The sequence below is a fragment of the Ailuropoda melanoleuca genome, chromosome 14, assembly GCF_002007445.2.
Source record: "Ailuropoda melanoleuca isolate Jingjing chromosome 14, ASM200744v2, whole genome shotgun sequence".
In the NCBI taxonomy this organism is placed as follows: Eukaryota; Metazoa; Chordata; class Mammalia; order Carnivora; family Ursidae; genus Ailuropoda; species Ailuropoda melanoleuca.
The window spans coordinates 64,977,842-64,991,222 of record NC_048231.1 but is presented as its reverse complement, the minus strand read 5'-3'; the positions used below and the strand labels follow the sequence as shown (position 1 = coordinate 64,991,222).

The window sequence follows — 13,381 nt, the reverse complement described above, 5'->3', positions numbered from 1 at the left end:
TAACCACACAACAGTTTCTATTCACCAATCATTTCTGTGACCCATAATGTAGTAATACATTTCAATATGAAGGAAGGTAACGAATTGGGGTCAATATTTCACGTGCCTGTGTTATTCAGCAATTCCTATGAAAAGAAGTGGCATGAATAAAAAAGTAATTTAAGAAGCTAGTGAGTAAAATAGCAAAGGAAGAAGGAAAGGATGCAAGAAATAGGACTGGAAAAGACCCGTAGTGAAAGAAAGCAAAGTTAAAGTTGAACTTGAGCAGGAACAGAAGTTTGCTTAGTCCTGATTAAGTGTCCTTAATTTCTGGATACTCACCTCTTGTCATGTCCTACATCTGAGTGCTGTCATTAATTTATTAAGATAGACTATAAATAGATATACACACATATATTCATACACTTAAATGTTTTTTGAACTCCTACAATGAATAAGCCATTGCCCTAAGCACTGAAGATATGTTAGAAAAAATCAATGAGTGGGGTGCCTGGGTGGCACAGTCATTAAGCGTCTGCCTTCAGCTCAGGGCATGATCCCAGCGTTCTGGGATCGAGCCCCACATCAGGCTTCTCTGCTGGGAGCCTGCTTCTTCCTCTCCCACTCCCCCTGCTTGTGTTCCCTCTCTCACTGGCTGTCTCTCTCTGTCAAATAAATAAATAAAATCTTAAAAAAAAAAAAAAAGAAAAAAAATCGATGAGTAATTAAAATAGATGAACAATAAAAACCTCCAAGATGAAAAGAAAATGAGTGATAACTTTTCCAAGAATATCCACTTGACCTAGACAAAAATTTTAAAGCAATGTATAGACTTAAGGAGTGATTTAGGTATAATTTTTTTAATGAAATCATTTCTACTTGCTCTTTCAGTTGAAGGTGTACATAAAACTTCTGTCCTAATAACTCATTTGTACTGGACCCTACTGAAAGTGACAGTCTCTCACCTGCTGTTCTCCAGAGGACATTATTTCTTTTGTACCATAAACAGAAGATTGCTTCCTCATTGCTAGATCTCAGAAGAAAAAGGAACTGGTCCTTCTAAGGTCATGGTTTAATAATAGTCCAAGAGAAAAATATTAGCTAAAAAAAATTGTTGCTCTTTGAAAAAAGTTTTTCAACTTTACAAAGTTTCCTAAATAAAAATCTTTTAACTACTAGCTAAAAGTCTAAGAATGTCCAATTGCTATAAATGTGAAAGGTCCAAAGAAGTCATTATGGGTTCTTTTTTACAAATGATAAACTCAACTTTATTTTATTGAAAAACATTCTTAAAATACATTTAAGCTTAACATTCAACAAAGAAAGAGAAATAAACTAAGTAGAGTTTTATTGATGTTGTTATCAACTTAAATAGTATATATTTTTTAAATGTGGTAATCTCATTTAACTTCATCAGTGGCTGGTCCATGCCAATATATGGTAAGGTATATAAACTTCTAAAATACGTTTAAATTTTGCAAGTTTGTATTTTCTGAAGTCAATCACAAACAATTCTTTTCCAGAGTGAAAACTGTAACTCAGTCATAGAATCAGTGGTCTTCTAGGAAATATCTAACAACTTGGGGAGGAGGTGTTGATTTTTAACATTTACTAATTTGCGTGGTGTTAAAAGTCCTACCATTGCTAACTTCGAGCCACCAACTTGGTGTCACTGGGAATAGAGTTGGGAAGAGATGCACACACTCTACTTCATGAGTCAGGACAAGAAGTGGCTGCAGCAAATCACTGGATCATTTGACCAGATATAAGTTGCTATCGATTGTACCGCACCATTTTAGCTACCAGGAAAAAAGAAGTAATGCTGCCAATTAGGTTATGGCAAAATGTTTTCTTATTATTTGATTTATTTTTTTTATTTTGTACTTACTAGAAAAGCTCTTTCAAAGATTCTCTGGCTCCAGAAGGGTTCCCTATCCTAACTTGAGAACCTGAAAGAGACAGAAAGATATACACAGAAAGAGAATTCTGGATGGATGAGCCATGACAGCCAGTAGATACCAGAACTGCATAGTGGCCCAACGAAATCTTAGTTGCCTTTCAGTGTTCTTGCCTGGTATAAAAGTAAGCTCAAGGATGTTAATGTTTGTGTTTGACAGAAGGGAGTTGGTACAAAGGGACTGCATAGAGAGGACCTGAGAGGTCTGTGGTGGAGAGGGCAATTGCTGAGGTCTTACCCTAACAGCATCCGGGCTTCTTTAGTTGAGTCAAGGTCAGAAACAGCAGGAATCATATGCAAAACAACTGTAAGACAGCACATCATGATTTCAAGACTGTTGAAATCTGAAAAGACACAGCCCCAACATCAAAGAGATATGGTGTATTAAATATAGCAATAATGATAGCTAAAAATGATAGAAAACAAAATATGTATAAGATTCCTTTTAAAGGAGTCTTGCAACTTCTTATGCATTAAAAGTGTGCTTCAGAGGCTGCCAGTTTCTGGTCCAGCTTGTAAGGAAATGGCAAGTAGTCACTCCCATCTTCAAAAGACAAAAGCTGAACTAAAAATCAACTACTTTCAAATACCCAAATTTGTCAGAGAATTAAGGTCATGGGGGAAGCTGCTGCTCCCCAAAATTGGAAAAAGAGGTGATGCAGAGATTCATAAATTGCCAGAGCAAAAACCTCCACTGGTACCAATACCAGGGTAGGACCACAAACTGTAATTGATGAATTGCTGGAGGCTCGGGGTGAACAAGTGTCAGAGTTAAAAACTCAAGGGAGTCTCAATGTTAGGGAAGCTCCTGTGCTTTTGTGAGTTTTACCTCCAGGTGCCTGACCAGGAAGAAAACAGAATGAAAGGACAAAAGAAATGGTAGGAAGCAGAAAGAAGGGGAAGAAAGGATGGTGGGAAGGAGGAAGGAAATAATGGAAGGGAAAATAGAAAGAAAGCATACATACCTGCCTCTGGTTCTGAAAATAATTCTAAAATTTTGGATCAAAGCTACCCAGGGCAACTGCAGCATGAGTGAAACGGAGTGTTGCCTTTTAAGGTGACGGCATTCAAGCAACCAACATGCATTTGTTTAGATAAGTTATCACATGGCTAGCAACAAAATTTGCCTTTTGTGTGATATTCCTCCTTTATGTTCAAAGGAAATGATAATGAAAAGGAAAAACTAGAGCACATTTCTTTTCTTTCACTGTTACTAACATTGATGTGCTTCACATTGCAAAACAAAAAATGATCACTAGGTAAATAGCAAGATTTTTGTCTTAGCTTCTTTTACAGCTTTGAGAGTTAAGAGAAATCAGCATCTAGGGGAATGAAACTACAAAAGAGAAACATATACCCACTCCGACTCTATAAAATCAGAGAACCCTGGAAAGCAATTTAATCTGAAGAACATTTAGCATCTTGATTAAAGTCAGTGTTTACTACCCAGCTCAAATACCATTATATCAATGAGTCCAGGTTCACCATCGGCCACATCAGAGCAACAGTGCCTTCAGGGGAATTTTAAGAAACCCATTCAGTCATGTCCTACAACTGTTTCAATACCCAGACTTCAAAATTATGATGATGAATATATGAAAAAGGAAAAAAGTGCATAGCACACTGATGAAAGAGTTTAAAATATTGCTGTCAGCTTCAAACCAATGAGCAGAAACAAACCGCAGTGCTCCAAGGAACTGTTAGAATAGAAGATAAAAGAAGGAAGAAGTTTCTTGGAAAAAACCTTTCCTAGAAAAAAAATTTAGTTTTACCCTTATGGTTATATCTTTTAGGCTACTGTTTGATTTTCAAAATGCACAAAAATGTTGTAGGTTTCTTTTTGTTTTTGTTTTGTATCCTTTTTAACAGTTTTATCTCTCTCTTTAAAATGTTATTTGCCCCCAGGAAAAAAAAATACACACATATATGAATGTTCAGTATGCATTCCTACACTATGTCCCTTTGTTATCAGACGGAATTTTAAAGCACAAAATATCGAGATAAATATAAGTCTCATTGAGTGGAGAGAGGGAGGTTCAAGAGGGCAGCGTAAGAAGATCCTGAACACACCGCCTCCCACACATACACCAAATCTACAGCTACACATACAGAAATTCCCTCCGAGGAAAATCTAATGACTAGCTGAACACCTCCTGCACAAAAAGGATAAAAGGACCACATTGAGAAGGTTAGGAAAACCAGAGACACAGTCTTGCCAAAAACCTCATCCCTGTCATAGTGACCCACAATCAAGATGGATATCACAAATAGAGAGCCTATCCCTGAGGACCTAGGCATTTGTTCCCCCACATCAGACACCACAGCCCTTGGAACCCACACTGGAGGGATGATCCCTTAAAACACCAAGCTCTGAAAACCAGTGGGACTTAAATCCAGGAAAGCCAAAAGTCTGTGGGGGAATGGAAAGTCCACTCTTAAAGGGCTCATGCACAGATTCATTCACCTTGGGAACCAGTGCAAAAGCAACTGTTTGAAAAACACCTGGACCATACATGAAGATTTATTAGCTAATCTCAAAGCACCTGCCAGGGGTGCAGAGATCAGTTGGGTTCCTCTGGGGACAAAGGCACCGGTTGGCACCATTTTTTGCCTTTTCACTGCACCTTATTAGCACCAGTGGGCTTACTAAAGCCATCAGATTTCTCTAATCTATACAGGGGGCACCCTTTGATCACCTGACTCAGGTGGCTGAGGTGGGAGGGGTGGGTAGGAGAAGGCTATGTTTCTGGGCACCACAGAACAGTTTCTGAAAACAATCAGAAAGACAGTTCTTGGCAAGCTACCACCCCCCAGGGCACAACACAGACAACAGACTGGAACACACTCCCAGTCTTCCTGTGAAAATGGCCTATTTACTTGTCCTGGAGCTTCAGGCTGAGGGGCAAGAATCAGATTTACCATACACCTAGGAGCTACTAAGGTGATCTCAGGTCAAGGGATGCCATTGTTGCATTCTCCCTTGGCCTCTATGGGTTTCACTGGTACCTAAGCAGAGCTTATATACTTGTCTGGAGCCCCAACTTTTGTCGCCAAGGAGATACATCCAAATCACCTGGTCTGAAGGCCAGCAGAGGTTATGACTGTAGTCTTACAGGACTATATACATATTTGCATACTTTAAAAGCCCCTGCTTGAGAGATTGACTTCCAATAAGCCTACAACTTATTGGAACTCAGTGCTGACTGAGATCTTTTCCTTTGGAACACTGACAAGAGCTTGGCACACCTTCAACAACTGGGAACTATCAAGAATAAATCAAGCAGCTTAGAAAATCACAAAGGCTTGAGAGATAACCAAGAGCTGCAGCAAGGTTGAATGATAAGGTTTGTTGCCTACACAAGGCCATTCCCTCAAGACTGTGGAAAGGTAATTGTTTTGCCTAATACATAGAAACAGAGAGAGAGTCAAGCACAGTAAGGAAACAGAGGAATATGTTCCAAATGAAAGAATAAGATGAAACCTCAAGAAAAAGCCTCAATGAAATGGAGATAAGTAACTTATCTGATAAAGAGTTCAAAGTAATGGTCATAAAGATGCTCACCAATCTCAGGAGAATGAATGAACACAGTGAGAACGTCAAGAAAAGGAAAAAAAAATCCAAGAAAGTATCAAACAAAAGTCACAGGTAACTGAACTGAAAAATACAATAGAGGGTTTCAACAGTAGACTAGATGAAAAAGAATAGAACAATGACCTGGAAGACAGAGCAGTGGGGCTTACCCAAACAGAGCAGCTTTAACTGACACATTAAATCATATGCATTTAATAGATATGTACAGAACATTACATCCAAAAGCAATAACAAACATTCTTCTCAAGTGCACATGGACCATTCTCCAGGACAGATTACAATGATGAAAGAAATTCAAGAAGACACAAATAAATGAAAAGATATTCTATGCTCATGGATTGGATGAGTTAATATTGTTAAAATGTCCATACTACCTAAGCAAACTGCAGATTCAATGCAATCCCTATCAAAATTCCAATGATATTTTTTACGGAACTAAAACAAATAATTCTAAAATTTGAATGGAACCACAAAAGATACCAAATAGCAAAAGCAATCTTGAGAAAGAAGAACAGAACTGGAGGTATCGTGCTCCTTAAATTCAAACTTTACTACAAAGCTATAGCAATCAAAACAGTATGAAGTTGGCATAAAAACAGACACTCAGATCAATAGAACAGAAGGGAAAGCACAGAAAAAAACCCAAGCTTACATTGGGCCAAGGATACACAATGAGGAAAGGATGGTCTCTTCATTAAATGGTGTTGGGAAAACTGGAAAAACACATGCAAAAGAATGAAACCAGAACTCTATCTTACACCACACAAAAGAAATTGACTCAAATTGATTAGATTTGAATGTAAGACCTGAAAGCATAAAACTCTTTGGAGAAAACATAGGCAGTAAGCTCCTTAACATCAGTCTGGGTGATAATATTTGGATTTGACACCAAAAACAATGGCAACAAAAGAAAAAATAAACAAGTGAGACAACATTAAACCAAAAAGCTTCTGCATAGCAAAGAAAATAATCAACAAAATGGAAAGGCAACCTACTGAATGGGAGAGAAAATTTCAAACCATGTATCTGATAAAAGGTGAATATCCAAAATATATAAAGAACTTCAAACAACTTAATAGTGAAAAAAAACACAATCCAATTTAAAAATGGGCAGAAGATCTGAATAGACATTTTTCCAAAGAAGATATATAGATGGTCAATGGGTACATGAAAAGATGTTCAACGTCTTTAATCATTGTGGATATGCAAATCACAGCCACAATGAGATATCACCTTACAACTGTTAGAATAGCTATTATCAAAGAGGTAAGAAATAACAAGTATTGATGAGGATTTGCAGAAGAGATCCCTCATACACTGCTGGTTGGAGTGTAGACTGGTGCAGCCACTGTGGAAAACAGTATGGTGGTTCCTCAAAAAATTAAAAGTAGAACTACCATATGATCCATTTATTACACTTCAGAATATTTATCCAAACAAAATGAAAACACTTATTTGAAAAGATATATGCACCCCTATGTTTATTGCAGCATTATTTACAATAACAAACATATGGAAACATCCTAAGTGTCCATCAACAGACGAATGGATAAAGAAGATGTGATTATACTCTCTCTGTCTCTCTCTGTCTCTCTGTCTCTCTCTCTCACACACACACCAGAATACTACTCAGCCATGAAAATGAATGACATCTTGACACTTGTGATAACATGAATAGAACTTGAGGACATTATGCTAAGTGAAATAAATGATACAATGAAAGAGATACCACATAATTTCACTTTTATGTGGAATATAAAAAACAAAACAATCAAAACAAAACTCATAGACACAGAAGATTGGTCGTTACCAGAAGGGAAGGGAATTGGGGTTGAGCAATATGAGAGAAGGGAGTCAATTGTATGGTGATGAGTGGGAACTAGATCTTTTGTGGTGACCCTTTGTAGTATATACAAAGATCAAATTATTATGTGGTACACTTGAAAGCAATATAATGTTATACATCAATCTTACCTCAATTAATATATATATATTTATAAATATATATGTAAATATATATGTATGCCTAATTAGCATTTGGATATGCAACTGCTTCCAAGTATATCATAAAAATAATCGCTTTGGATAAGCAGATGGAGCAGGTTAAAGTAACAATTTAAATTAAAGGCTGAAATCTAAAAAGCAAGAAAAGAAGAAGGGAGATTTAGGAGCAGATATTATAATATAAAACACTATAGATTGTTGAAATCAAGTTAAATACACATAATTTATAGCATAAATTAGACTTTTCTGAACACGGCTTTTTAAAACCACATTTAAGAAAAATGCTTAAACAATTATTAATTAAATGTTCTTTCTTTCAAGGTCTATGTTAAATAGAACAGTAGCCAAGATTTGAAAGTAAACGGCTATATGGCTATACCTAGCTCATTACAAAACATGGTCCCAGTGCCAGCTACAGGCATTGTATTGTGTGGAAATACCATTTATCACTGCCACATCTAAACATAGGAAAAGAACAAATAAATAGATTCACTAGATTGGATGGGATTTTGATAGCTTATGCACTCCCACCATGTTTCACCCTCACTGAACTACATCTTATTATGCCAGAGAGGTAAATGCTTAACTTTTTCTTTCTGTGACACAAAACAGAAGAGAACAAAGCAATCTTCTGCTTCTCCTAATACAATTCTCTGTTTTTTGGCAACTCCTATTTAGAAAAATTCTTAATTATTAAGAAATTCTTAAGAAAAAGTCTTAAATTCTAAACTATATATATATATATACATATATATTATATACATATGTGTGTGTGTGTGTGTGTATATATATATATATGTATATAATATATATATATATATCCCATGTTAATTGTAGAGGAATTTTTGTTTCAAGGTTTGCATAATGGGCCCCAAATAGCCATGACACGTTAGGAAGAAACTGGGTTATTTGATTGTCAATCTTTGGCCACTGATGTGTGAATAGGTCAACCCTACCTATAAAGAAATCATAAGACTGTATCTTGGTTATTGACTTGGAAAAAATCTGTCTTTCTTCTTGGGATATCTGAGTAGAAATATTTCCCCAGAGAGAGAAAAAAGTAAGTTTATTTCAGAGGCAAGTCAGAAAGGATGCTCCTTTGGGAAACAGAGGGACCAAGAGCTGCTATTAGCAGAGGTAATATTGAAATGTTAACCACTCAGTTACAATAATGAGTATAATTGCCCTCACCGTCAGAACATGTGCTGGCTAGACATACCAGTGACTGTACCAGGGCGCACCACGTGACCTTCTGGGCAGATCATTAGCTCCAGTATAACCCAGTTAGGCATCTATGGGGATGGACACTAGTACAGCCAACATCAAAGGGAAGTGGGATTGATGCACACTCTGAGATTCAATGAAATCATTATGTGAGGGTTTTTCACCAATCCTGGTTCTTGGACTGCTCACTGAAAATTGTTTGAGGTGCTTGTTAAAAGTTCAGATTCCTGACCTTTAGAATGAAAAACTATGAAGTTTCTTCCAGGAATCTGAAATTTTACTACATATTCTGGATGATTTTTGTATTCACCAAAGTTAGAGAACCAGTGTACTATATGTATGGATTGACTTAATGGAAGCATTCAGGAACAAAATTCCCAAGTAAGTTATCTCTGTAGAGGCATTAGTTAGGGAGAGCAGATATAACCATGACAGAGCCAAAAGGGATATAAGTCTAAGAAAGAGTCTTCACGTTAGAGCAATGAGAATAAAATCATACTGTGCTCCCTGATAAAATATACCTCCATGAACTCTGCTCAGTGTGATGTTTCCTAAATTTCGGGGTCAGAACTTTAGCCAATTAAAGTACGGACTACTTAGTCAATTACAGGGTATGACCAATGCATGTCATTGAAAGTCATTCCCTTTTCAGTCCTCTACAAAAGCTGAAAATATAAACATCATAATCTTTCTATTCCTTTCTGCCTGACCTGGAGGACAAGCACTTTCTAATCACTGGAGCTTAATGCTCTGTTATAGCGGTGGGTAATTCATCCTAGATAGAAAAAGGACATCTACTTTCTCTGTTGTGATTTCATATATACCAAGTAACTCCTTGGTTACAAATTCAAGTTTTCTAAATCCTCTAATACTGGGCAAGTCTGTGTAGTGACATAATGTTAAACTACTCATTGATACTGTTTTTTATGCATGAGTCTCTTGGGAGATTTGTTTGTGTTAATTCCATTATACTAAGCAACTTTCAACAACTGGGCAATAATTATTTTTCTAAACTTCTAGTCTAGAATATTACGCCTAATTGATGATTCAAGGAAGATGCTGTTCAGGAGTATCTACACTGTTTGCCTAGTATTCATAGATGACATCACTAACTCTTTACTTTCTAAATGTATTATCTCTTCCATTGTTCAGAAAGCTGGTGGGGGGCCTGGGTGGCTCAGTCAGTTAAGCATCCAACTCTTTTTGGCTCAGGAACTGGGACTGAGCCCTGAGTCAGGCTCTCCACTCAGGAGGAAATCTACTTGTCCCCCTTTCCCTTTGCCCCTCCCCCTGCTCACTCATTCTCTCTCTCTAATAAATAAATAAATCTTTAAAAAAAAGAGAGAGAGAGACTGGTAAAATCTCTATTTGTAAAATCCTTTAACAGTACAAGAGCAAATACAACAGCTTTAAATTACTGTTACGTGGGCCCTGGGCTAAGGCACTACCTATAATAAAATGAACCTTTTCAAGAAGAAACCATCCTTTTCTCTCTTACCTTCACATTAGTGATGTGGTATTGCCTGTTTTCCAATATTTAAAAATTTATCCTAGTCTTAGTGCAATATGTATGAAGTCTTGAGATGCATTACTTTATTACAATCCTACTTATATAGCAATAGGAAAAAATAATAAGTGTGCTTCTTAAAGAATATGCTTCACCTATTTAGTGTGGTATAATTTTTTGTCCCATCATGATGATCTTTAATATTTAGAATCTAGTAGCTATTTTTTAATTTATTCATTTATTGATTTTTTTTTCTTCCAGTAAACATTCATTCACCCAGTAAACATATGTAAGCACTCACCAAATTGCCAAGCCCTGAGAACTGAGTTGAAATACTAGTGAAGACTTCCTTCTCTGTTAGAATTCACAAAAAGAACACTACTGACCTTAAAAACTAAAAGCTAACTGCATTCATTTGTTCATCCAAATGAATCAAGTATATGCCAGGCTTAGGCTGTACTCTAAGTCTTAGACATGTTCTAAATGTTAGGGTAATGTAACCTCAATATTTCTATGCTCTCTTCTGTTTCTTCAGGAAACAGTAGATTCTGATTATTTCTAGGGAAATCAGAAGATTTGGTTTTTTGCATGTGTCTGTTCTCTTACATTATGTAATATTGCAATGAAGTACAAACAATGCTTATATAGTGCTTACATCTATAAGCAGTATAGTGTGGAGTATGGACTTTATGATATTTTGCCAGTGAGGACCCCTGAGGTGTACATTCTCTTTTAGGACAATTCACTGTCCTTAAAGTTGAAGTGTGAGCTATCTAGCACAAAAGATACCATAATGCCCACATGTTAAGCAACAGACATTAGAAGAAGCTGTCCTTATTCCTTTTACTCTTGATCCTTCCTTCTCAGGTTTGCGCATTGCCCATCCTACACAAAATGCCACACTCCTCTACGAGTCTCTGTGTTCCACAAACCCTACTGGTTTCCTGGGGAAAATTCAACCTTCGCCTAACAATAGAAAGCCTTTCCCATTGTTTCTTTTCTGCGCAACAGACCTGAAATTGAACTCAGGGCTTCTGTTGCATAAGTATGCATGGCCAATTCAGCTCAGACTTATAGATCATAAACAGAGCATGGGCTTCAAACTTAATGAGCAGATCTTCCTGATGGAATGAGCTATTAAATAACACACCCCTCATTGATAACTATTTTTCAGAGATCAGCAAGTCTAATCTCATATAGGAGATTACAGTGTCCTCCATTATTGTCCAAAGCATTACTGGGCTCTTTCCTGTGCATCCTAAGGCCCAGTACACCACAAAAAAGGCACTCACTCTAGCTTTCTGATGTTTGCTCATTTACTCAGTCATACACTGAACAAATAGAAAGTGACCGTGTACTGAGTGTCACTGTTCTAGGCTCTGGGTATCAACATATCTAGAGCATATAAAGGCATAGTCTTAGAAGAGATTTCTTTGGATAACAAACAAGAAGAGATATAGGCCTCAGATCATGCATAAAGAATTCAAAGTTTTAAATGCAGTGGAAAAGGCTGAGCTTGGAAAGTAGGGTACAAATAGATGAGAGGAATACCAGGAGAGTATTAGGACATAGATACAAAGGGAAGGGAATTCTTCAACATTATTCAATGTAGATGAGAAATCTAACAAGTTAAGAAATGGGTAAAGTTCATTAGATTTACTGACCTGGAGATTATTGGTGACCTTGGCGAGGATTGCCTGGTGGTCTGATGGAGATGGTGGTGAATCCAGATTAGAATGGGCTTAAGAGTAATTGGAAATAAAGAAGTAGACACAGTGAATATAGAAAACTCATGGACAAGGGAGGCAGAGAGCAGTGGCTATGGGCAGATAGGTTGATGAAGTCAGCTATTGTGCATAACAAAGGGAGATTTGCATGTGTTTAACAGTAAGTAATAGGTGATTCTATACTTTTGGGAGGGAGTGGATGTTGCCTTTATCAATGTAACTAGTTTGATTCAGGATCTCCCTATTTATTCTACTCAGAGTCTCTGATTAAATTGTTTTGATTTAATAATGTTCTCTGAGATTAAGAAGTATGGAGAACCATGCAAGTAAGACATATTCCATACTCTCAAGGAAAGTAGTGATGAGACAAGTCTTTAAGTCCAAAGGGCTCTATATTGTCTTAAATGCTGAGATGGAGAAATAGATATCACACCATGAGAGCAGGAACATTAATTAAAATTGGGTAAACAAAAGCTTCCTGGAAATGTTTCTGTTTGAAAGACAACAATTTTCATAGACAGAATAGGGCAATTCTGGGAAAAGAATAGTATGCATGAAGGCACTGAGACTTCTAAAAATATTATATATTCAGAAACTGGAAGCAGGTGGATATAATTCATGAAAATCTCTGTATCTGGTGTGGAAGAAGGAAGGGTTTGCAAAAAAAGGACGCAAAACCCTGTTGATGTAGGCCTTTGTGGCCTAAACTATGAAGTTTGACCTCCATCTTGAAAAATCCGGGGAACCCCTGAAGGATTTAAGAAGAATGAGACCATCATCATCATCATCATCATCTCCATAAAAGCAAACATATTGAGGACTTATTCTGTGCCACACATACTTTTTAGCACTGTTTATGCATTATCTCATTTAATTCTCTTAAATACACACAGAAGTAAGCATGAATTTTATCCCCAGATTAATAATTTGGAAATGAGTCTATTGCTTACAAAATCGATGCTTGGAAATGAATGCTAGAACCTTCACCAGTGCTACCCATAAAAGCCAGCCAACTTTACCACCACACCTTCTCAAAAGTGGGTTTTCTGGGGCCCTACTTGCTTCTTTACATCACTCTTCTGTAGCAAAGTCTCACATTTCAGTTTCTGGTTCCTGGATTGTATGTATTCTTGTGCCCGAGCTATTAGGAAGACTGGAAAAGCCAGGTCTAGCTCCTGTCTTAGGAAGGCAGGATTCATAAAGAGGGACATTCTTCAATCAGAGAAGAGTTTTTCAAAATATCCAAGAGGCCACACTATGTGTCAAATGATCTCTAAAGCCCCCCAAAGGTGGTATACAAACATAAGACAAATTTGGCACTATAAAGCCTTTTTTAAAAATAAATGAATGGAATAGTATAAAAAAGATGTCTTTCGAGATAAGTGTTGCAT

The 13,381-nt window shown here is 36.9% G+C and overlaps 1 pseudogene; it reads right to left on the bottom strand.

The window, feature by feature from the left end:
* Nucleotides 1–8,824, bottom strand: part of LOC105236291 — a 178,537-nt pseudogene extending 169,713 nt beyond the window's left edge.
* Between the last annotated feature and the right edge of the window lie 4,557 nt (nt 8,825–13,381).